We start from the raw sequence: 26,631 nt of genomic DNA, 5'->3' as shown, positions 1-26,631 counted from the left end.
GTTTATTGTTATTCTGGGCAAATTGTAACCAGTTTTATGTATTGCTTTTTAAAAAAAATAAACAATCTCTCTTTTTTAAGATTATTTTATTATACAAAACTTGTACATACCAAAGTACGACATCAGCTCCCTGGGGAAATCTCTTCTTTCACTATCTGTTGTTCATACCCCATCTAACAGGGGGTATTTTCCCTAAGTTGAAGCTTTCACATCTTTAGCGCGATAAAGGTCTTATATCTTTTCAAATATATATATATATATATATAGCCCTTACTGATATGCATCACATTAACATGCATATTTTAACCCAGTCATATATTGGTGGTGCCGACAGGGCCATCCACCCGCGTCTGTGCCCCTTATATAGTTTTCACTTGAGAAAAACATTCATCTACCTACATGTTGACACACATGTACCAAGTACCATCAGTAGGCGGTGCCGACAGGGTCACTCCCACAGCCGTTTGTGGGAAGCACTCCGCCTCATACATGCCGACACATGTGTACCAAACATGTCATAGAGACACAGATAGAGTTTGCCAGCTCATAACCCAGCGCTTAATCAACAGTTCTGAACACTTATAGAATGTCCCCAAACCTGCAGCGCTTTTATATTCAACATAAATTCCACCTTTATTACTGTGCCCCCCCTCCCCCCCGTTTTGCACCCTGATACTTCAGCAGTGTGAGGAAGGACTAGCATCTCTGTGAGAGAAAATGGCGCTGGCTGTGTGAGCTGTGAGGGCTAAGCCCCGCCCCCGTAATGGCGCGCTTCAGCCCCGCTATTTTTGCTAAAATCTTTATACTGGACAGTACCCCAGCACCTATGTCCCCTGTTGCCAGTCTTATATGAGGTATATATGCTGCACAGGGCACCCTGTAGTGCCGCTGTGTGTGGGAGCATGGCGCGCAGCTTGCGATCGCTGTGCGGTACCTCAAAGCCGTCTTCTGATCTTCTTCAACTCACCTGTCTTCTGACTTCTGGCTCTGGAAGGGGGGTGACGGCGGGCTCTGGGAATTAACCCCTAGGCGTACCTAGTGTTCCAAACCCTCAGGAGCAAATGGTGTCCTGTAGCCAAAGAATCAGAGCCTTTAACTCACAGAAGTAGGTCTGACTTCTCTCCCCTAAGTCCCACAAAGCAGGGAGACTGTTGCCAGCAGTTCTCCCTGAACATAAAAAACCTAACATAAAGTCTTTTCAGAGAGCTCAGTGTGCATCCAGTCTGCCTGGGCACAGATTCTAAACTGGAGTCTGGAGGAGGGGCATAGAAGGAGGAGCCAGGTCACACCCTTTGAAAGTCTTAATGTGCCCATGTCTCCTGCGGATCCCGTCTATACCCCATGGTCCTTGAAGTGACCCCAGCATCCTCTAGGACGTATGAGAAAGATACTGTGCCAATATAGAATGAGTTAGTAATAAAGTCACGGCGAGACCCGGAGATGTAATGTCCGTTGGCCACAACTAACCACTGTAGAGGGGAACAAGCAGGTACTGATCAGCAGGTTATACTCTGAGAGCTTGATTCAAGATAGATGCACAGAGGTTTAGAAGAACACAGGAGAACTGCCGGGGATGCCGGATGGAACCGGACCAGACGGGAAGGTGTAGCAGAACTCACCGATGATGTTAGAGTCCGATGGTGAGTACCAATGGTGATGAGTATCGATGGCAGAACACCGATGGAGCCGGAGATCGATGTCGGAACACCGATGGAGCTAGGCAGAGCTGCAAACAACGGGAGTGGAGAGATATCAGAACACTGCTGGAAGTGGAGCAGAGTCCAACGCTGGAAGCTGAAAGCCGATGTAGGTATCACAGCAGATAACCAAGAAGCAGAGCTGGAACAATGCAGAAGTCAGGCTGCACCGTAAGCTGGTAACCGGTGCGGGTCTCTAAGTGGAGCTGAATCACAGGAGTTGAACACAGGAGCTGGAATACCTGGAGACTCGAACTGTAGATTCCACAGACAGGAGAGCCATGTGTACAAGGTTTGACAACCAAAGCACTGACGATTAGGCAGCCTTGATGCAGGATATTTATACCAGCTGGGAAGCAGGTATTGGCTGGATAATCAGGCAGAGTCCACAGTGCAGCTGCTGGGTAATCAGGCAGAGTCCAGAGTGTAGCTGATAGGCTGTAAAGCAACATGTGATGAATCCAAACATGGCTGCGCCCATGTTTGAATCTGGAGGGAAAGTCTGTTTGAACTTTAGCATGTGAGAGACTGAGGCCATGTTACACAGCGTGCTGCACGCAGACAGCGCAGGTGGAATCCAGGCTTGGAGCACTGGGCCAGTCTCAGGAGACACTTGGAAGGTAAGAAATGGTGATGAATTACCCGGATCATGACACCATCATCTCGGCCATCACCTTGGTGAACACCCTCGGTGCTGTGGAGAGGCCGAATGGCAGTGCCTGAAATTGATAGTGACTGTCTAACAGTGCAAATCTGAGATAAACCTGGTGTGGTGGCCAAATCGGAATGTGGAGGTACGCATCCTTGATATACATGGTTGCCGTGGAAATACACGCATCCAACGCTTCCCCAAATAGAGCCTGACCTGTGTAGGGTAGGTTCTCCACACTTCTCCTGGATTCCTGCGACCGCAGACCAATGGCGTAGCCAGAGACCCCTGCAAGCTGAGACCGACATGGAAGATATCCGTGCAGTCAGCAAACCCAGGTCCTTCATGCATTCCACCATGAACCCTGCAGAATCCTGTATGTTACGTAGAAACAATTCAATGTCACTTCTATCCATTGTATCCAAATCCTCTAGTAATGTGCCTGACCCACTGGCGTTTCTATAATGGGTGCAGTGTGTGCGGTGCACACGGGATCCTGAGTCCAGAGGGCGCCCCCACCGCACAAGCTGCACCCATTTTCTGAATACTCACCCCTCCGGAGTCCCGCGGTGACATCCACGACGCTGTTAAAACTGTGAAAATGGCCCATCGGCCATTTTCACGGAGTTCTCCACATGCGCAGTAGAGAAATCTCAGGAAAAATGGCTGCCGCGCCATTTTCCCGGAGATCTGCGCATTCGCAGTAGAGTCTAAGCGCTATAGTGCTCAGACTCTCAGCGCTGCCGGCAGAGAGGAGGGGGCCCGAACGGAGGAGGCTGCACCTGGGCCTCCTCCTCTTAAAACGCCCCTGGCCTGACCACTTTACTATGGCTTTAGAACTTCATGCATAGGCAATAGTGGGCCTTAATGCCACTCCTGAAGCAGTGTATATGGATTTGAGTGTAGTGTTAATCTTGCAATCAGCCGGTTCTTTTAACGCGGTAGATCCAGGGACAGGTAAAACCACATTTTTTGACAGTCTGGAGACAGATGCGTCAACTATGGGTGGGTTTTCCCATTTTTTCCTATCCTCCTCAGGGAAGGGAAAAGCAACCAAAACCCTTTTTGGGATCTGGAATTTTTTCTCTGGGTTTTCCCAGGATTTTTCAAATATAGCGTTTAATTCTTTAGACGCAGGGAAGGTTAGCGAGGCTTTCTTATTGTCAGTGAAGTAAGCCTCCTCAACCTGCTCAGGTGGCATGTCATTAATGTTTAAGACATCTCTAATGGCCTCAATAATGAGCTGCACCCCCTTTGCAAGGGATGCCGCCCCCCTCAGCAAGTCCCCATCACCGTCTGCTGTATCAGAGTAGGTATCCGTGTCATCTTGCATAATCTGGGCAAGTGCACGTTTCTGTGGGAACATACCAAAGGATTTTGCAGGAATAGGAACAGAATCTGACCAAACTGCCATAGACTTCTTTAACACCTGAGTTTCAGTCTCAGTATGAGCTACCCTGGTAGAGATCTGAGAGATCATCCCCTTAACAGAGGACAACCACTCAGGCTCACTAATTGGGATCGGAGACAAAACATTACATTTCTGTGTACATGGAATGTATTCCTCCTGAGAGGAAACATCCTCTGCAGCATATGACACAGAGTCCCTAGACATGGCTATGTGAGACAACACACACACACACACACACACACACACACACACACACACACACACACACACACAGAAATGTCAGACACAGTTCCCCCCAAGTATGCCACAGAGAGACACAGAGATTGGAGCCAACCCACACACAGCGCTTACTGAGGTAGATATAATACAACTACCTAGCGCTTACTGAGTACCTTAATAGACTACACAATATTTACACAGCCTCCCCCCTTCTACAACCCCCTGGTACCGCACAGGATAGCTGGAGTTGCTTGGAGGGACAGCTCTCCTTGTCAGCATCTCTGTATAGGATCTGAAGGCAGGAAAATGGGCGCTGAACGCTGCTGGGTCCGCTCTGAGGAGAAGCTCCACCCCCTGAACATGGCGCTGCTTCCCGCTCTTCCATTCTTTATACTGGCCTGAGGATTTCTGCTGGCAGTGTAACTGAGGTCCCTGACAGGCTTTCTGACCAGTGTAGGGTATAGGTGCTGGCTCAAGGCGCCCCTCACAGCGCCGCACTATGTACCGCTGTTGGGTTCCACTGCGCTCCAGTCACCAGTGCTTCATGGAGTCAGCGTGGGCTGCAGGTTAACCCTCGCTCTCAAGTTATACAAGTCTTCAGTGTCTTTAACCCTCGCTCTCATGTTATACAAGTCTTCAGTGTCTTTAACCCTCGCTCTCAAGTTATACAAGTCCTCAGTGTCTTTAACCCTCGCTCTCCAGTTATACAAATCCTCAGTGTCTTTAATCACCGCTCTCAAGTTCTTCAAATCATCAGTGTCTTTAACCACCGCTCTCAAGTTCTTCAAATCATCAGTGTCTTTAACCACCGCTCTCAAGTTCTTCAAATCATCAGTGTCTGTCTTTAACCACCGCTCTCAAGTTCTTCAAATTATCAGTGTCTTTAACCACCGCTCTCAAGTTCTTCAAATCATCAGTGTCTTTAACCACCGCTCTCAAGTTCTTCAAATCGTCAGTGTCTTTAACCACCGCTCTCAAGTTCTTCAAATCATTAGTGTCTTTTAGCCACCGCTCTCAAGTTCTTCAGTCACCAGTATCTTTTACCATCACTCACAAGTACTTCCTGGACATTTCTCCATACGCTCCTTCTCTGTTATGTGACATTGTGTTGCTCCCTTCCTGCAATAAAGTCCTTTAATATTTTTACCAAGCTTTACTTTCAGAGTCCTGTATGAGGAAGACCTATATCAAGCCATCCCTGTTCCGACCCAACTGTGGTTCCTCTCCCCTACCATCGGGAGAACCCCCGAGTTCACAACACCCCCAACCTAGGTCAGTGACAGTATACTCAGGCCTCATGGACCCGGGGGATCGGAGCCCAGAGGCAAGTACCATGCAGGACTTGATTTCTCGAGTACAAAGTCAGGAAGCAGCACAGGGCCAGGTGACGCATTATCTCCAGGAATTATCTGGCCGGCTGGATCAAATTCAGACTTCTCTGGCTTCAGTGGTACCCGCTCCAGTGGTTGTCTCTAGTAATGTTCCATCCTCCTCTGGAACCAAGTCACGCCTTCAGCTCCCTACTCCTTCTCGCTATAATGGGAATCCAAAGAATTGCCGTGGTTTTCTCAATCAGTGCGAGGTACATTTTGAACTGCTTTCACATAACTTCCCTACTGATCGGTCCAATGTGGCATACATTATTTCTTTGCTCGAGGGTTCAGCGTTGGATTGGGTGTCTCCGTTATGGGAGCGATCTGATCCATTGGTTTCTAGTTACACCAATTTCATTACGTCATTCCGGAGGATCTTTGATGAGCCCGGCAGGACGACCGCTGCCTCTGCAGACTTGCTTCGTGTCCGACAAGGCTCTCGTTCAGTGGGACAGTATGTGATTAATTTTCAGACCATAGCCTCAGAACTGCGCTGGAATAATGATGCCTTTCGGGCTGCCTTTTGGAACGGGCTCTCCGATCGTCTAAAGGACGAGTTGGTCACTAGAGATTTGCCGGATTCTTTAGAACAGTTGATCTCGCTCTGTGTAAAGGTGGATCTTCGCATGCAGGAACGAGGTGGTGAACGTAGGGTCCGATCTTTTCCGTCTAAGCAAACGGTTATTCCAAGTCCTGATGAAACCATGCAGATTAATCGATCTCGGCTGTCCCCAGACGAACGTCAGCGTCGTCGCGAGGGTAGACTCTGCCTCTACTGTGGAGCTGCGGATAATTTTCTCAAGTTTTGCAAGTCTCGCCTGGGAAACGGGCAGTCCTAGCTTGTTCCGGAGGAGTCGAGCTAGGGGTTTCGTCTAAACCTTCTCCGCCAGTGGACTGTTTACTCTCCGTGTCTCTGTTCTCCGAGTCAATAGCCAAACCCGTTAAGGCTCTGCTGGACTCAGGGGCTGCAGGGAATTTTATTTCCCTTTCTTGTGCCCAGGATCTGGGTTTTCAGCCACGGTCGGTCGAACGACCTATTACGTTGACTGCTATCAATGGTACCCAAATTGCTAACGGTCAGATTACAAGTTGTACAGTACCAATCAAATTGCAAGTGGGAGCCCTGCATCAAGAACACCTGGAATTTTTAGTGATTCGGGAGATGCCCCACGATCTGGTTCTTGGCCTTCCTTGGCTCAAACTTTACAACCCTCACGTCGATTGGAGTTCGACACAGATAACATCTTGGAGTCCTTTTTGTCATTCGAATTGTCTCACCCCTGTCTATCCACTCCGTGTATCTTCCAAGTCAGATGAAGGGCTCATTCCGGAGGCCTATCGGGAGTTTTCTGACGTGTTCTCGGAGCAAGCGGCCGATCAGCTACCACCGCATAGACCCTGGGACTGCCCCATTGAGCTCATTCCGGGGAAAATGCCAACTCGGGTCGCACTTATCCCTTATCATTACCCGAGACCCAAGCTATGTCAGAATATATTAAGTCTAATCTGCAGAAAGGATTCATCCGCCCCTCTACCTCCCCGGCAGGGGCGGGTTTCTTTTTTGTGAAGAAGAAGGACGGAGGGCTGAGACCATGTATTGACTATCGTGGTCTAAATGATGTCACCATTAAGAATAAGTATCCTTTGCCACTAATTACAGAGCTTTTTGATAGAGTTCGCGGAGCCCGAGTTTTCACCAAGCTTGATTTAAGGGGAGTTTATAATTTAATACGTATCCGACAGGGGGACGAATGGAAGACGGCCTTCAATACCAGGGACGGTCATTACGAGTATCTGGTAATGCCGTTTGGCCTCAGCAACGCCCCTGCCGTCTTCCAGGAATTCATTAATGAAGTCTTTTGGGATATGCTATACCTAAGTGTAGTGGTATATTTGGATGACGTTCTGATATTTTCTAAAAATCTCACAGAGCACAGAATACAGGTCAAAGAGGTACTTCTTCGATTGCGAGAGAATCATCTTTATGGCAAGATTTCCAAATGTACTTTTGAGGTTCCTTCTATTCCATTTCTTGGTTACATCATTTCGGGCACGGAGCTTCATATGGATCCAGAGAAACTCACTGCCATCCGGGACTGGACTCAGCCTCTCTCCTTGAAAGCGGTACAACGATTTCTGGGTTTTGCAAATTACTACCGGAAATTCATGAAGGGATTTTCTACCATCGTGGCACCTATTACTGCCCTAACCAAGAAGGGTTTTGACCCAAGTCATTGGTCCTCCGAAGCTGTAGCAGCATTCGCTCAGTTAAAGGCAGCCTTTATGTCCGCTCCAGTACTTCAACAACCAAATTTTTTAAAACCATTCTTCTTGGAAGTTGATGCTTCCACGGTAGGCATAGGTGCCGTGCTTTCGCAGTACGCTCCAGATGGGAAGTTACATCCATGTGGTTTCCATTCTCGCAAATTCTCTCCTGCGGAACAGAATTACACCATTGGAGACAAAGAGCTTTTGGCAATAAAATCTGCCCTAGAGGAATGGAGATATCTTTTGGAAGGTGCTAAACACCTAATTACAATTTTCACTGATCATAAGAATTTGCTGTATCTCAAGACGGCCCAGTGCTTGAATCCCCGTCAAGCTAGATGGGCGCTCTTCTTTACTCGGTTTTCGTTTGTTATTAAGTACAGGGCCGGGACTTTTAACATAAAGGCTGATGCTTTATCCCGTTCCTTAACAGCTTCGGATGAGGAGAATTCCGTTGAGAAGGCTTTGATTCTCAGTCCAGTTTCTATGTCAGCGGCTCCCACCGCTCTGGGTCCTCCTCCTGGGAGAATGTCTGTGCCAGCTAAATTTCGACCAAGGTTGTTGCAGTGGGCTCATATTTCCAAGTTTTCCGGTCACCCCGGAGTTCAAAAGATGTGGGAGTTTCTATGAAGGTCTTACTGGTGGGACACTATGAAGAAGGATATTCAAGATTATGTCAACTCATGTCCTCAGTGTGCTCAGCACAAAATTCTTCGTTTGCCTCCTGCAGGGTTGTTGCATCCACTGTCCATTCCTCAGAGGCCTTGGACCCATATCTCTATGGACTTTGTCACCGAATTGCCCCTCTCCAAGGGTCACAATACTGTCTGGGTAATTATCGACCGTTTCTCTAAGATAGCACATTTTGTACCTTTGACCGGGTTACCATCAGCTCCCAAGTTGGTGTTGTTATTTATCCGAGAACATTTCCGCCTGCACGGCTTACCTCAGGAAATCGTCTCTGACCGGGGGGTTCAATTCACTGCAAGATTCTGGAGAGCTCTCTGTGCGGCCTTACAAATAAAACTCAAGTTTTCATCCGCTTACCATCCACAAACCAATGGGCAAACTGAACGCGTCAATCAAGATTTAGAGACTTTTCTCCGTGTTTATCTCTCTCCCTCGCAGGATGATTGGGTGGAACTGTTGCCATGGGCCGAGTTTGCCCATAATCATCTGTACCACTCTTCGACTGGTGAGTCCCCATTTTTCATTAATTATGGGTTCCATCCTCAAGTTCCTGAATTACCCATTTGTCCTCCGGAGGATGTTCCTGCTGCAGCCTCTACTCTTCAGCCAAATTTGGAGTCGAGTTCATGCTAATCTCAAGAAAGTCTCCGGCCACTATAAGTTCTTTGCGGATAGGAAGCGACGAGCAGCTCCCCAATACAAGGTTGGTAACAGGGTATGGCTCTCCACCCGCAACCTCCGGTTAAGGGTGCCCACTATGAAGTTCGCCCCAAAGTTTATTGGTCCTTACCCCGTGTTACAAGTCCTGAACCCGGTTGTCTGCAAATTGGGATTGCCTTTCCACCTCCGGATACCAAACTCCTTTCATGTCTCTCTCCTTCGCCCCCTTATTTTAAACTGGTTCCATTTAAAATCCCCGAGGCCAACCTCTGCTGAGTCTGAAGCTGGAACGGACTTTGAAATCAAAGCTATTCTCGACTCTCGTTATCTTCACAAGAATCTACAGTATTTGGTGGAGTGGAAAGGTTTTGGCCCCGAGGAGAGGAGCTGGGTCAAGGCTACTGAAGTTATGGCTCCCCGACTGGTGCGGATTTTCCATTCCAGACATCCAACAAAACCTGGAAAGTGTCCGGGGGCCACTCCTGGAGGAGGGGGTACTGTCACACGCCATAGGCGGCGTTCACCGCGCTTACCCCTGCGTGCCTGCTGGTCTGTGTTGCGGCCTCCGCCTTCGGTGGTCCACGGGCTCCGGCGTCTGGCTGGCGCGGCTCCCGGCGGATCCCCGGGGCAGGGGCGCCGCCATGACACCCGGCATCACGTGGGCGGGGAGCAGGTGACGTCATCGGACTGTTCCGCCAATCCAGCGGAGGCGGGAGATTCAAAGGCAGACGCCGGGCAGAGCCTCGGCGCCTGAGTATCGTCTTTTCCTCTGAAGTGGATGCCAGTGCTTCTGTTCTCGGCGGATCTCTCTGCAGCATACCCCAGTGTCTCCGGCATTTCCAGGTGTCCGTTGTTGCACAGCTCCTAGCGTTTCCAGTCGCTGTTGGGTTCCACTGCGCTCCAGTCACCAGTGCTTCATGGAGTCAGCGTGGGCTGCAGGTTAACCCTCGCTCTCAAGTTATACAAGTCTTCAGTGTCTTTAACCCTCGCTCTCAAGTTATACAAGTCTTCAGTGTCTTTAACCCTCGCTCTCAAGTTATACAAGTCCTCAGTGTCTTTAACCCTCGCTCTCCAGTTATACAAATCCTCAGTGTCTTTAATCACCGCTCTCAAGTTCTTCAAATCATCAGTGTCTTTAACCACCGCTCTCAAGTTCTTCAAATCATCAGTGTCTTTAACCACTGCTCTCAAGTTCTTCAAATCGTCAGTGTCTTTAACCACCGCTCTCAAGTTCTTCAAATCATTAGTGTCTTTTAGCCACCGCTCTCAAGTTCTTCAGTCACCAGTATCTTTTACCATCACTCACAAGTACTTCCTGGACATTTCTCCATACGCTCGTTCTCTGTTATGTGACATTGTGTTGCTCCCTTCCTGCAATAAAGTCCTTTAATATTTTTACCAAGCTTTACTGTCAGAGTCCTGTATGAGGAAGACCTATATCAAGCCATCCCTGTTCCGACCCAACTGTGGTTCCTCTCCCCTACCATCGGGAGAACCCCCGAGTTCACAACACCCCCAACCTAGGTCAGTGACACCACCCTGTTGCCGCAATCTTCACACCGGCTCCCCCCTTCTGAGGGGGCCAGTGACTCACTCATCACCGGATTCTGCTGGCTCTGTTAAGGGGTGGCAGCATGCTGCGGGAGTGAGCGGTCGCCTGGGGCGGATAACGATCATCACCCTCAGGAGCTAATGTCCTGTCAGCGGAGATAGTGGCTCAAAACCCCTCAGGGCAGACACTACTCCCCCCCTAAGTCCCACGAAGCAGGGAGGCTGTTGCCAGCAGCCTCTCTGTGAAAAACTTACTCTTAGAAAAATAATAAAACTAAAGAAGCTCTAGGAGCTCCTCTAGCTGTGGCCGGCTTCTCCGGGCACATTTTCTAAACTGAGTCTGGTAGGAGGGGCATAGAGGGAGGAGCCAGCCCACACTCTCAAACTCTTAAAGTGCCAGTGGCTCCTAGGGGACCCGTCTATACTTCATGGTACTGTCGGAGATAAGCCTCCTTCTATCAAGTCCCTTCAATTGTCTGTTCGATACCGTTTGTTTACCAATGCATTGGGAATCCCAGGAAGCAGACTACACACACGGTTATTTCGGCAAGATGAGACTAAAGCTTGTTTATTCAACAAGGCATTATATAGCAGAAAGTTACTTGCATGAAAACTTGATACATGTCACAGAGTAAAACAAAATGCGTCTTTTCTCAGAAATCCTCTCTAGCTGACCCCCTCCTTTATGTCTTTCAGAAGAAGTCTAAACTCATGAGAAACTGTCTGATAACATATTTCCAAGACTATAGCTACAACCTTGCTTCTCACAGAATGTACTATGAAATGTCAGCATTTTTATGACTTCTTAACAAAGCATCTTCCTTTTTCACTACAACATGGCTGCTACTTATACAAAATGGCTGATAGCTGCTTAAGCTTAATACATCTCTTTCAGTACTAATGTGGACGCCAGCATCCTCTAGGACGTAAGAGAAATTTTGTTGTACACAGCACTCTTTGATAGATCTTGAATTTTTTCCTGGTGTACGGATAGTGAAACGAATCACCTGAGATCATGCGGCTGCAAGTCGCACAGCTAATACATTTAAAGCAGCCCGGGCGAGTAGTGTTAAGGAACGTGGTGTTCTTAGTGATCTTAGTAAACTAGGTCACATCATTCTTGACCAAGTAATCTTTCAAATTGCGTCCTCTCTGATAAGCTGTCATGATATTTTTTTTGTAAGGACTTCAATGCAGGGTCCGTGGATTCAATGGGCCAGTGCTTTTTTGATAATTTTATTCCTTTCAGTACTTAGAGTAGAGAAATTATTTACTCAAATCCCTTTGTTATCCGGACTTGTTTTTTTACGTATCGTGCCAGTGAGATCACGAGGCTGGTTTAAAACTTTAACTAATATAAGATGTTTGTGATCATATCAGCGGGCTTCAAACTTTTCCACCATCTTGGTCAAAGATGATTCAACTAATGAGCTGTCACTCGTGATCCTCCGTACACGTAGCATTTGGGAATAAGGTAACCCATTCTTCAATGCCATAGGATGGTAACTCGACGCAAGAAGTAAGTTGTTCCTATCAATGGGTCTAACATAAATCGACGTGACAAAAGCATTGTTTATAATGTCAATCTTCACTTGAAGAACTTGAAGAAGCCTGTACTTCATATTGGCAGAAGTATCATTCATTTGTCTTCTGGGACTTCTTCTGTCTTGTTCCTTATTATTTGTTTCAATTTTGGAGCTGCTGGTGCTTCAAATCTTCTGATCATGGCATCACCTCTGTAATCTTGTCATGTAATACTGACCACTGTAAGATGTCTTTATTTGTCTTTCTTAAAACAGACTTTTTTTAGTCTTCAAACTTTCATGTGACCTTCATATTGCTTCCCAACATTTCTTTTTCCAATCACCTCTCATTATGATCCATCTATTATCCTAAATACTTCTTCTTGACAGGAAATAGCGTTGTGGAGAAAGGTGATCTGCACTGGACAATGACTCCTATGTCCAGATAAGCTTCAAGTTGCTTGGTGATAGCCTTTTCTTGTGCTGTGGTGAGCGGATATTGTTTGATGGACACTGGCACTGTTCCTTCCTTCAGTTGCAGTTGTAGTGGTTCTACTTTAAGAAGCCCCACATCTGTTTTTCCTGTGGACCATATTCTATCAGGTACTGATGATGTCCATGCTGGGAGTTGTTGTTCCTCTTTGTGTTTCTTTTCCTGGGAAAGGTAGACTTGTATGGCTGCTTCTATCTCAGGCCGTACCTTCGCTGGAATGTTGCTGGTATACTTAATGCCTTTTGGGGTATACTGGATTGTTGCTTGTATTAGGGCTAGGATGTCTGCTCCCAAAAGGTTGACTGGGCAGGTAGGTGAGGTCAGGAATGCCACTGGGACAGGTGTGGCTTCATCATTGATGAGTAAAGGCATCATTTTGCTTTCTTGCAGGGGCAGGACCTGACCTCCTAATCCAGTTGCTTCTATGGCTTGATCTGTATGTAAATGTGGAGGAAATTGGTTGTGCACAAAAAACAGTTCTTGAAGCCCCTGTGTCTATTAAACAATCAAGTTCTTGTCCTGTGGGTAACGTCACTGTAATGGTACCTCTTTGTCGAAATGTCAGTGGTGGCTGGGTACACTGTTGCTGCTGCTGACACAGGGGTTGCACACCCTCATACTCTGTCACCTCGTGTGTGCTGCCTCACATATGGCTGGTCAGAAGCATGTTGCCGCGCTTTTAAAACCTGTTCTAAATCTACTTAACAGGGTCTATTGTTAGGATCTCCTGCTCTGTGCTGCCACGTCGCCATGGCAACCGGGAGGCAAGTGTTAGCGAAGTAACCTGAGCGCAGCTGATACTCCTGTCCGTGTTTTTACTGTGTAGTGGTTACAGGCTCTGTGCACGGCAGGGAATCCGGCGCTGGTTTTGTGCTCACAGTCTGTGAGGTCTGAGTGGGGCGTGGACAGCACCTGCTATATAAACCATCCTCTCAGGCTAGGCAAATGCTGCTGAATCTTTGTTTGTTAGTCAGTTCCAGAGAGTTAGCTAGTACTGTGTGACTTTGTATTTACTTGTTGCTTACTGCGAATAGGCCTTGGGATTCGGTACTTCATTCTGCCAATCCGGACCTAGCAGTAAGACTGGAGTCAGTTGTTTGACCTGCTGGGTTTCTTTTGCTATTCTGTGAACCCAGCAGGTTTGCGGCTGTACTCTCAGACCTGCTTGCTTAATCCTCCCTCACTGTGCAGGGCGTCCAGGTGTCAGTTTAGTGGCAGTAAGCTGAACCTGTGCCCTGCAAGTGGGGGTTAGGATTGTGGATACTCTCCTTGTGTCTATATTTCTATCTCTGACCAAGGAGTTTATTCCCACACCCGTTGGTAACCCTTTGGGGTTTTTTCTGTTGCTCTAAGCAACATCATTTCAGGTTTTCCACATGTTAAATCACTACACCTCGCTTCATTGTCCGCTCTATTCCATCTGAGCATTCCTGACACTAGGGAGACACCCAATTCCTGAGCCTTTGGGCTTCTCCGTTCACTTTGTGTTTATTAGTTATTCCATCACCTCCTGTGTATGTTATGTTATACTGTCTGTGAGTTCGTTTGCTTCACTTCCCTCTCTGTTCATACACCGGTATACTCCTGTTAGCACTGGTGTGCGTAACATATTCAGCAGCCCTACTCCTGTTGAAATTTTGTGGGAATATGGAGCATACCCCTCAAAATACTTTGCAACAGGTGGTCGATCAGGTGCAGGTCCTGACTCGACAATTTAATGAGATGTCCATTAAAATGAACACCCCGCAGGCCGCTAGCGGAGCTCCCGCAGCAGCAGCGGCAAGTTCAGGGGTTAAGGAGCCGAAAGTAAATCTCCCGGATCGTTTTTCTGGAGATCGCTCGCAGTTCTTTTGTTTCAAGGAGAGCTGTAAGTTATATTTCAGGCTTAGGCCCCAGTCTTCTGGGTCGGAGATTCAGCGGGTGGGTGATTTCCTTGCTACAAGGAGACCCACAGGTCTGGGCATATGGGTTACAGCCTGACTGTCCGTCGCTTAAAAGTGTTGATGCTTTTTTTACGGCACTGGGCATTTTGTATGATGACCCTGACAAGATGGCTTCAGCCGAGGCTCAGATTACGGTTCTTAAGCAAGGGCGACGGCCAGCTGAGGTTTATAGTACGGAGTTTCGGAGGTTGGCTCATGATACCCAGTGGAATGACCCAGCCCTGAGAAACCAGTACCGAAGGGGCCTTTCTGACCAGATAAAGGACCAACTGGTACAATATCCCTCGCCTGATAGCTTAGATCAGCTCATGCAGTTATCCATCCGGGTGGATAGACGGCTGAGAGAGCGTAGGCTTGAAAGGGAGACCGCAGTTTCCTTTTTTCCCAAGGGAACCTCAGACTCTGAGGAATATTCCGAGGAGCCTATGCAGATTGGGGCTACCCGCCTCTCCTCGCGTGAGAAGACGCGGAGGAGACAGCAGGGTTTGTGTTTGTACTGTGGGAATAAAGGTCATGTTGTAGTATCATGCCCAGAAAAACCGGAAAACTTCAGGGCCTGAGGGTGATGGGAAATATCCTGTCAGGCCAGAAGTCAGAATTTCCCAAAAAGACTTTTCTCATTCCGGTGACTTTGGAGATCCTCGGTCAAACTGTCAAGACTGAGGCCTTTGTTGACAGTGGGGCCGATGGGGTTTTCATGGATCGTCAATTCGCCCTGAAACACTCTGTTCCCTCAGTACCTTTGGCATCAGAGATTGAGATCTGTGGGTTAAACGGGAAACCATTGTCCCAGGGTAAAATTACCTCCTGCACCAGCCAAATTCCTTTGTTTATTGGAGCCACACACTCTGAAAAATTGTCTTTTTATGTGACTGTCTGTTCTTTTGCCCCATTGGTTTTGGGGTTACCCTGGTTAAGGGCCCATAACCCTCAATTTGACTGGGTCTCTGGGGAGATTCTTAGTTGGGGTAGTGATTGTTTCAGGAGTTGCTTAAGCCTTCCAGTCAGGCTCTCGCAGCTAAGTTTGCCAGGATTGCCAGGATGTTATGCAGATTTTGCGGATGGGTTCTCCAAAAAAGTTGCGGAGGTACTACCTCCCCATCGCCCCTATGACTGTGCCATTGATTTGTTGCCGGATGCTAAGCTTCCCAAGAGCAGGTTGTACTCCCTGTCACGTCCTGAGACTCAGGCTATGGCAGAGTACATTCAGGAGAACTTGGCTAAGGGATTTATCAGACCCTCACAGTCCCCAGTTGGGTCGGGGTTCTTCTTCGTGGGTAAAAAGGACGGTTCGTTGCGACCCTGCATCGACTTCAGGGAATTGAACCGTATCACGATTAAAAACTCGTACCCTTTGCCTCTCATTTCGGTTTTGTTTGACCAGCTTCGTACTGCCACCATTTTTTCTAAGATTGACCTACGCGGTGCTTACAATCTAATCCGAATAAGAGAGGGGGATGAATGGAAGACTGCCTTTAATACCCACTCAGGGCATTATGAATATATGGTGATGCCTTTTGGGCTCTCTAATGCCCCGGCAGTCTTCCAGGAATTCATGAACGATGTGCTCAGGTAATATTTGGATAGATTCTTAGTTGTTTATCTAGATGACATCCTAATCTTCTCTCATTCCCTGGAGGAACATCGGAAGCATGTACGCTTAGTCCTCCAGAAACTCAGAGACCACCAGCTTGGGGCGAAGCTGGAGAAGTGCGAGTTTGAAGTCCAGAAAATCGCATTTCTAGGGTATATTATCTCATCAGAAGGTTTCCAAATGGAGGGTTCTAAGGTACAGGCAGTCCTGGATTGGGTGCAGCCCACTAGTTTGAAGGCACTTCAGCGTTTTCTGGGCTTTGCGAATTTTTATAGACGGTTTATCGCTGGATTTTCGTCTATAGTGGCCCCCTTGGTGGCACTCACTAAGAAAGGGGCGGATGTTGCTCACTGGTCTTGTGAGGCCAAAGCGGCCTTTGCCTGTCTCAAAAGGGCATTTGTCTCGGCCAAGGTGCTGCGACACCCAGATCCAGAGCGTCCTTTTGTGGTAGAAGTGGATGCCTCTGAGATAGGTATTGGGGCAGTGCTCTCTGAGATGGGGGTGTCTGATAATCGCCTTCATCCCTGTGCTTACTTTTCCCGTAAATTTTCGTCTGCCGAGATGAATTATGATGTGGGTAACCGGGAATTGTTGGCTATAAAGGATGCACTCGGGGAGTGGAGACACTGGCTTGAGGGGGCTAAGTTTGTGGTCTCAATTCTCACCGACCATAAGAATCTGGCATATTTAGAATCAGCGAAGCAGCTCAATGCCAGGCAGGCACAATGGGCTTTGTTTTTTGCTCGCTTTAATTTTTTGATAACATATCGCCCTGGGTCAAAAAACATCAAGGCTGATGCGCTCTCGCAGAGTTTTGCTCCAGTTCAAGAGACCACCGAGGAGCCATTGCCCATTGTGTCCCCATCATGTATTAAAGTGGGCATTACCCAGGACCTCTTGTCATTAGTCCTTAGAGCACAGGAGCAGGCTCCTCCAGACCTTCCGGTAGGTCTCTTGTTTGTGCCTCCTAGGTTAAGACAGCGAGTGTTCCTGGAATTCCATGCCAAGAGGTCGGCAGGGCATCCGGGTATTGCCAGAACTCGGGAGTTGCTGTCTAGGGCGGTGTGGTGGCCCTCGGTGGCTAGGGATGTGGATCAGTGGGTTCGGGCATGTGACGTTTGTGCCCGAAATAAAACTCCTAGAGGGGTTCCTGTCGGCCCATTACATCCACTCTCTATTCCGTCTAAGCCATGGACCCACATTTCCATGGATTTTGTGGTGGACTTGCCCAAATCCTCGGGGATGACAGCCATTTGGGTTGTCGTTGACAGGTTTTCGAAGATGGCGCATTTCGTTCCACTGGTTAGGTTGCCATCGGCCAGACGCCTGTCTGAGTTATTTATGCAGCATGTTGTGCGCCTCCACGGGTTGCCACTTGATGTGGTCTCTGACCGTGGATCCCAGTTTGTGGCCAAATTCTGGAGGGCATTTTGTTCTGATCTCCAGATTTCTGTGAGCTTGTCGTCAGGCTACCATCCACAGTCTAATGGGCAGACTGAGAGGGTGAACCAGTCCTTGGAGCAGTTCCTCAGGTGTTATGTCTCCAAGTGTCATACTGACTGGGTTGCTCATTTGTCCATGGCGGAGTTTGCCTATAACAACGCGGCTCACTCTGCTACAGGGATCTCTCCCTTCCTTTGTGTGTATGGGCATCATCCTAAGGCCAATTCTTTTGACCCCCTGGATTCCATGCCTGGTGGTTCCTCTGTTGTTTCGGTCCTTAGGGGTATTTGGAGGAAAGTGAAGAAAGCCCTTGTGTCTGTGTCATTAGTGACCAAAAGGGTTTTTGATAAGCGGAGAAGACCCTGCAGCTTCAAATTAGGAGACTTCGTCTGGTTGTCCACCAAGAATTTGAAGTTGAGACAGCCATCTCATAAGTTAGGCCCCCGGTTCATCGGCCCTTATAAGATCACCAGGGTTATCAATCCGGTGGCATTTCAGTTAGATCTGCCCCGTTCATTGGGTATCAATAAAACATTTCATTGTTCCCTTTTAAAACTGGCGGTTAGTAATCCTTCTTCCAGTGGAAGACCTTCTCCTCTTCTGATACGGGGTCAGAGGGAGTTTGTGGTTGAAAGGGTTCTTGACTCCAAGATGGTTCGGGGTCGGCTGTCATTTTTGGTGCACTGGAAGGGGTATGGCCCGGAGGAGCGGTCGTTGGTGCGCAGTTGTGATCTTCATGCCCCCAGACTGATACGCTCTTTCTTCTCGCAGCTCCCCGATAAACCCGGTGGTAGGGGTTCTTTGACCCCTCGTCAGAGGGGGGGTACTGTTAGGATCTCCTGCTCTGTGCTGCCACGTCGCCATGGCAACCGGGAGGCAAGTGTTAGCGAAGTAACCTGAGCGCAGCTGATACTCCGGTCCGGGTTTTTACTGTGTAGTGGTTACAGGCTCTGTGCACGGCAGGGAATCCGGCGCTGGTTTTGTGCTCACAGTCTGTGAGGTCTGAGTGGGGCGTGGACAGCACCTGCTATATAAACCATCCTCTCAGGCTAGGCAAATGCTGCTGAATCTTTGTTGGTTAGTCAGTTCCAGAGAGTTAGCTAGTACTGTGTGACTTTGTATTTACTTGTTGCTTACTGCGAATAGGCCTTGGGATTCGATACTTCATTCTGCCAATCCGGACCTAGCAGTAAGACTGGAGTCAGTTGTTTGACCTGCTGGGGTTCTTTTGCTATTCTGTGAACCCAGCAGGTTTGCGGCTGTACTCTCAGACCTGCTTGCTTAATCCTCCCTCACTGTGCAGGGCGTCCAGGTGTCAGTTTAGTGGCAGTAAGCTGAACCTGTGCCCTGCAAGTGGGGGTTAGGATTGTGGATACTCTCCTTGTGTCTATATTTCTATCTCTGACCAAGGAGTTTATTCCCACACCCGTTGGTAACCCTTTGGGGGTTTTTCTGTTGCTCTTAGCAACATCATTTCAGGTGCTCCACATGTTAAATCACTACACCTCACTTCATTGTCCGCTCTATTCCATCTGAGCATTCCTGACACTAGGGAGACACCCAATTCCTGAGCCTTTGGGCTTCTCCGTTCACTTTGTGTTTATTAGTTATTCCATCACCTCCTGTGTATGTTATGTTATACTGTCTGTGAGTTCGTTTGCTTCGCTTCCCTCTCTGTTCATACACCGGTATACTCCTGTTAGCACTGGTGTGCGTAACATCTATATATATATATATATATATATATATATATATATATATATACATACATACAGTGGGGCAAAAAAGTATTTGGACAGCCACCGATTGTGCAAGCTGACCCTCTTAAAAAGATGAGAGAGGTCTGTTATTTCCATCATAGGTACACTTCAACTGTGAGAGACAGAATCTTGAGAATGGTGAGGAATCAGCCCAGAACTACACGGGGGGACCTGGTCAATGACCTCAAGAGAGCTGGGACCACAGTCACAAAGGTTACCATTGGTAACACACTACGTCGTCATTGATTGAAATCCTGCAGCGCCCGAAAGGTCCCCCTGCTTAAGCCAGCATATGTCCAGGCCCGTCAAAAGTTTGCCAGTGACCATCTGGATGATCCAGAGGAGGATTGGGAGAATGTAATGTGGTCAGATGAGAGCAAAATCGAACTTTTTGGTATAAACTCCACTAGCCGTGTTTGGAGGGAGAAGAATGATGAATGGCATCCCAAGAACACCATACCCACTGTGAAGTATGGGGGTGGAAACATCATGATTTGGGGCTGTTTTTCTGCAAAGGGGACAGGACGACTGATCCGTATTAAGAAGAGGATGAATGGCGCCATGTATCGTGAGATTTTGGTCAAAAACCTCCTTCCCTCAGTAAGAGCATTGAAGATGGATCGTGGCTGGGTCTTCCAGCATGACAATGACCCCAAACACACCGCCCCGGGCAACTAAGGAGTGGCTCCGTAAGAAGCATTTCAAGTCCTGGAGTGGCCTAGCCAGTCTCCAGACCTCAACCCAATAGAAAATCTGTAGAGGGAGTTGAAAGTCCGTGTTGCCCGGCGACAGCCCCAAAACATGACAGATCTAGAGAAGATCTGCATGGAAGAGTGGGCCAAAATACCTGCTACAGTGTGTGCAAACCTGGTCAAGAACTACAGGACCTCTGTAATTGCCAACCGAGGTTATATTACAAAGTATTGAGTTAAACTTTTTGATTGTCCAAATATTGATTTTCCGCAAGAATATACAAATAAATTGTTTAAAAATCATACAATGTGATTTCCTAGTTTTTTTCAGATTCTGTCTCTCTCAGTTGAAGTGTACCTATGATGGAAATTACAGACCTCTCTCATCTTTTTAAGTGGGTCAACTTGCACAATCGGTGGCTGTCCAAATACTTTTTTGCCACTATATATATATATATATATATATATATATATATATATATATATATATAATACACTTGTATTTGCTTAAAGAATGCAGCAGTATTCTTTTTCCTCATATTTGGTAACTCATTTACAATTCTTAACATATTAGACTGAAACCATGGTATGTGATGTTCTCAATCAATATGTCTGGGGTTGTAATGTCTAACTCATTTTCCCCTGCATCAAAACTGCATTACCAAAACTTTTAGTATTTTAAATAATAGTATCGTACTGTAATAATGAGCACTTTGCTACTGTCTTCAGCTACCTAACAGCTGAGAATTCTCTTTTTAAAAAAAATCTAAAATACACATTGCATATATGAAAAATGACTTTATGGAAATATATAAATCTACATAATTATGCGTAATCACACATTAATATAATTTGCAGTAGCATGGTCTATATAGTTAAACTTACTGCTTTCTAATTATCTTTACAATCTTGTAAGGCATTCAGGAATAAAATGACAATTATTTTTCTAATGCAATTTTTTCTTACTGTTATATTATCCATATTCCGTAGTCATAAACATTTGCACATCCGCATGTCATTAGTCACATAGAACTAACAGGTGAATTGTTACCTTGCTTCCCATCCCCTGCCTGTATATTTACAGAGCACACAGAATTACAGATTATAATTGATAATGTTACTATTACGATAAACTTTGATATATCAATTATTTATTTTTACGATTTTGACATATTTTTAATTTTCATACTGGTACTTTGGCCGTACGAAACCAGCTTTTGTGGCCTCCCTGTGGGATTTACAACATAAACGGGCTGTAGCTGTGGTTCTATATGATTACTTTGCTTGTTGGTTCCTTTCTCTTTGCTATCACAATCACATTTCCAGGAACCTTGCTTATAGGGAGTAACCCTTAACTTTTCCTTATTACCGCTTCTAGTACTACGTGCTGTGGGCAGTACCCCAGACTTATTAGTTCTGCATTTTTCAGACCTAGGAACATTACAATTTTAACAATCTCTATTTGTACATTTCCATCCTGATACTTTTGTATAAACCAGGGAACAATTTGGACCTACTGTTCTTGTGGATGACATATTAAAATTATTATTAAGATTGGGTACAACTAAACCATTAAGTATTTTTAACACTCAAGTATATTAAATTTAGGTAACATTAACACTTAGGTACTTTTCCAAGTATCAATATCCAGGATCTAAAGGATCATGGGATATCCAGCTGTGTGCTCAATTCCCTGAAATAGCAAGGAAACGTAACCACTCCCTGCCAATATCACTTGGTTTTGGAATAAAGTGACACCCTAGCAATATATAAACACTTTCCACTGAGTCCGTAGTGTTTCTCCACACCCCTGGCTCCGCACAATACGAAATAGCTCTTAAGATAAAAGGGCCCTGCCCCTTCTTTTCTATAAATGCACACACAAACACTCTGAGCATACATCTTCTGTCGACATGTGTATACGCTTTTAACTTCTTATTCATACAGGTGATGTATTGAACCTTAAATTCCTGATACAGTTTGCCAAATTTTTTAACAGTGTCAGTAAAACCTTTTCTATTAATTCAGTGTCTATTATTTGCTTCAAAACTCATCCATAGGCTAGGATCCAGTGTCCCTTCCTCGGGGAAGTTTGCCCTCTTTAAAATTTTATGAATACCATGAAGTGCCTGTTTTCCTTCCCTAGAACTGACAACCTCCAGGGGACTAATTTCCCTGAATTTACTGTTGTGCGTTCCCCTCGTCACGTGAATGATCAGATCACCTTACGATTGTTATGATTCCAGTACTCCTGACCGGAGGAGATCTAATGACAATGGCCAGAGTACTGGAAGGGGAATGCTGGTTACGGGAGCTAGAAAGACTAGTTGCCCCTGGCGCCCTAACTCTATTGTCTCACCCGTGCTATCGAAAATCCCTTGCGAGACTATGGTTTCTTGAGCCCCTGGCAGCCACGTTTGAAAGGCGGATTATGTCTGCCCAACTCCGGTGCCCCCCGGTCTTAGTGAGAGACAAAGGGAAATCCGAGGCAGGATGATGACAAGAGGACCTCTGACTGACAACAGGCCAGGGGCAACAAGCTAACTAACCAAACCAGAAGTATGCGCGGAAAAACCGCCAGATAAAAGGACAACCAAAATCCACTAGTCCATTACTCCTACCCAGCACCGCTGGATACCAGAGTGGATCTGTGCGAGCGGAATCCTCCGCAAAAGCTCCGAAACACAAATAATAAATAATAAGTAATAAAGCGGCCAAGCCGCAACACACGGCTACGCCGTGACTCACGAACACCACTGGATGTTTAAAGGTGCTCAGTCAGGACTCCAGGAACAGATGACGACTTCCGAGTACAGGACAACTGAGGACAGGAACAACCGGGTACAGCAGGACTGGAAACACTCTCAGCAAACAGATACAGCATGCAGGAAGCTATTACCGGCGTCTGTGAGAAGCCCTGGAAGTGTACTTAACAGGGAGTCCTCCAATCAGCTGTTCAGAGGCTGATTGGATTAAATGCCGTGCAGCTGCCTTGCTGCACGGCCAGGAAACAGGTGCCCTATTAATTTAAATGGACCCAGCAACGGGGAACGCGGTCCGCCAGTGGCGTCCCCGTTGCTAGGGTCCGTGCGGCTCCGTGCGCCCGGCGTCTAGCGTTGCCAGGGAGCCGGCGGCTGTACGCGCACGGCGTCCCTGGTTGCTAGGCGCCGGGCCGCACCGACGAGCGGACCCCGGCGCCTAACAGTACCCCCCCCTTGAGGAGGGGTCAAGGAACCCCTAAAGCCAGGTTTCCGAGGAAATTCCCGAAAAAATGCCCTCTTGAGCCTCGGGGCATGGAGATCCTTATCCAGGACCCAAGACCTTTCCTCTGGACCATAGCCCTTCCAGTGCACCAGAAAATAAAGCCGACCCCGGGACAATTTGGAATCGAGAACCTTCTCCACCAAGAACTCCTGATGTCCCTGTACATCTACTGGTGATTTCCCCTGAGAGATCTTCCGAGGAAATCTACTGGAAGAAACGTATGGTTTCAACAGGGAGCAATGGAACGTATTTCCGATTCGGAGAGCTCTTGGTAAACGTAACCGGAAAGCAACTGGATTGATTTTTTTAATAATATGAAATGGTCCAATAAATTTGGGGCCCAATCTAGCTGAGGTTTGTCGAAGTCTAATGTTACGAGTCGACAACCATACCCTGTCTCCCACCTTAAAAGTGCAAGGACGCCGGAGCCTGTCAGAAAACGTTTTCTCTCGAAATGCCGCTTTTCTGAGAGCAAGGTGCACTTTTTTCCAAATGACTCTGAGATGAGAGGTTAAGGTTAGCGAGGAAACAGAGGAATGTTGAAAAAAAGAATTAGCTCTGGGGTGAAAACCAAAAACTGAAAAGAATGGAGACACATTAGTGGAGGAATGACAAGAATTGTTGTAAGCAAACTCCGCCAAAGGAAGAAACTCGGACCAATCATTCTGGAGTTTGGCTGAGTACAAACGCAAATACTGTTTTAATGATTGATTAACTCGCTCGGTCTGCCCGTTGGATTGGGGATGATAGCCGGATGTTAAAGACAATTTCATCTTTAATGAGGCACAAAAAGACTTCCAGAATTGTGCAATGAATTGTGGACCCCGATCAGAAACAATATCAGTGGGCAACCCATGAAGTCTGAAAACATGGCGGAGAAACAAAACAACCAATCCCTGGGCAGATGGCAGTCGGGGAAGAGCAATGAAATGGGCCATCTTGCTAAAACGGTCCACTACCACCCATATGACTCGGAATCCGGCTGACAGAGGGAGGTCTACCACAAAATCCATGGAAATATGAGACCATGGCCTGAGAGGAACATTTAAGGGCATAAGTTGCCCGATAGGCAAGGAACGGGGAACCTTATGCTGTGCACAGACCTGACAAGAAAAAACAAACTCCTTAATGTCTTTAGAAAGACCAGGTCACCATACTGAGCGGGAGACTAATTCCAAAGTCTTAGAGATCCCCGGATGCCCGGCAACTTTGCTATCATGAAACTCAGTCAAAACAGTAGCTCTCAAAAACTCAGGGACGTAAAGACGACCAGCAGGAGTATTTCCAGGAGCTTGATGTTGAAGCTGCTTTAACTGGGTAAACAAATCTTGTGTGAGGCCTGCCCAAATGACTGAAGACGGAAGTATGGGAGTAACAGGACTGTTATTATGAACTGGAAGAAAACTGCGTGACAGGGCATCCGCCTTGGTATTCTTGGAACCTGGCCTAAAAGTGATAATAAACTTGAAACGAGTAAAAAATAAAGCCCAACGAGCCTGCCGGGCATTCAGCCGCTTAGCTGATTCGATGTACTGAAGATTTTTGTGGTCAGTCAATACTGAAATGGTATGTGTTGCTCCCTCAAGCCAATGCCTCCACTCCTCGAAAGCCCATTTAATAGCCAGTAACTCCCGGTTACCAACATCGTAGTTGGATTCAGCAGATGAGAATTTCCTGGACATAAAGGCACAAGGATGTAGTTCCAGAGAGTCCAGATCCTTCTGAGATAGGATAGCCCCCACTCCAACTTCCGAGGCATCAACCTCAACAATGAAGGGCAATTCTGGGTTGGGATGTCTGAGGACTGGAGCTGAGACAAAAGCTTGTTTCAAGGCCTGAAAGGATAACTCAGCTTCACGTGACCAGTTGGTAGGATCCGCTCCCTTCTTAGTCAGTGCCACAATGGGAGCAACCAGGTCGGAAAAAGAATGAATAAATCTTCTATAATAATTCGCAAACCCTAAAAAGCGCTGAATTGCTTTTAAGTTGGTGGGTTGCGCCCAACTAAGGATGGCCTGGAGCTTCTTAGGTTCCATACAGAATCCCCGAGGGGAAATAATGTACCCTAAAAAGGATACCTCCGTGACATGAAACTCACACTTCTCCAGCTTGGCATATAGGTGATTTTCACGTAATTTTTGAAGAACCTGACGCACCTGGGTAACATGTTGTTCAATTGAGTCAGAATAGATCAGGATGTCGTCTAAGTAAACGACCACGAATCTTCCTAGAAAATCACGGAGCACATCGTTAATGAGATCCTGGAAAACTGCCGGAGCGTTAGACAAGCCAAACGGCATCACCAGATACTCGTAGTGACCCGACTGAGTACTGAAAGCCGTCTTCCACTCATCTCCCGACTTGATTCGGATGAGGTTATACGCTCCCCTCAGGTCAGTTTTAGAAAAAATCACAGCCGAACGCAGCTGATCAAAGAGGACAGAAATCAGCGGCAGAGGGTAAGTATTTTTAACTGAGATCTTATTCAGGGCTCTAAAGTCAATGCAAGGTCTGAGTGATCCATCTTTTTTCTCCACAAAGAAGAAGCCTGCACTTAAAGGGGATTTAGATGGCCTGATAAATCCTTTCCCTAGGCTCTCCTTAACATACTCATTCATGGCCGCAGTTTCTGGCCCGGATAATGCATATAACCTTCCCTTTGGCAATGTGGCACCAGGAATTAGCTCAATAGCACAATCATAAGGCCGATGGGGAGGCAGAATGTCCGCATTGCCCTTGGAAAACACATCAACAAAGTCCTGGTATTCCACGGGAATGAGTTCGGGAATGGCAGCAGCTATTCTGACGGGAAACGTAATACATTCCTTATTACAGATGGTACCCCATTGTGAAATCTCCCCCGACTGCCAATCAATGATGGGATTATGAAAGGCCAGCCAAGGGTGACCCAGAACCACTGGAACTGCTGGGCAATGGGTAAGGAAAAACTCGATCTTTTCGGAATGAAGAGCTCCTACCGTAAGTAGTATAGGGGGTGTACGGAGGGAAATAACCCCATTGGACAAGGGACTCCCATCTAAACCATGCATGGTGATACACCTACCCAAGGCTAACTGAGGAATACCTAAGGCTTTGGCCCACGTTAAGTCCATAAAGTTCCCTGCAGCTCCACTGTCAACAAAAGCCGACACCGAAGAACTGAGGCTGCCAAAGGAAACTTTAGCTGGGACTAAAAGGGAGTTATTCGAGGAGATAAGCTGCAGACCAAAGTGAACCCCCTCACAATTCACTTGGTCGAGGCGTTTCCCGACTTGTTCGGACAATTACGGGCAAAATGTCCCTTACCCCCACAGTACAAACAAAGACCAGAGTTTTGCCTTCTGGCTCTTTCTTCTGGAGACAGCCGGGAGAGACCCATCTGCATGGGCTCCTCTATGTCC

At 47.0% G+C, this 26,631-nt stretch overlaps 1 long non-coding RNA gene across 1 annotated transcript in view; it reads right to left on the bottom strand.

The window, feature by feature from the left end:
• The window catches only part of LOC134928019 (uncharacterized), a 204,149-nt gene that overhangs the window by 139,375 nt on the left and 38,143 nt on the right, over positions 1-26,631 (bottom strand). The window lies entirely within an intron of this gene.

This window comes from Pseudophryne corroboree, chromosome 5, assembly GCF_028390025.1.
Source record: "Pseudophryne corroboree isolate aPseCor3 chromosome 5, aPseCor3.hap2, whole genome shotgun sequence".
Classification (NCBI taxonomy): Eukaryota; Metazoa; Chordata; class Amphibia; order Anura; family Myobatrachidae; genus Pseudophryne; species Pseudophryne corroboree.
Note: the sequence above shows the minus strand (reverse complement) of the source record. Positions and strands in the feature narration are given on the sequence as shown.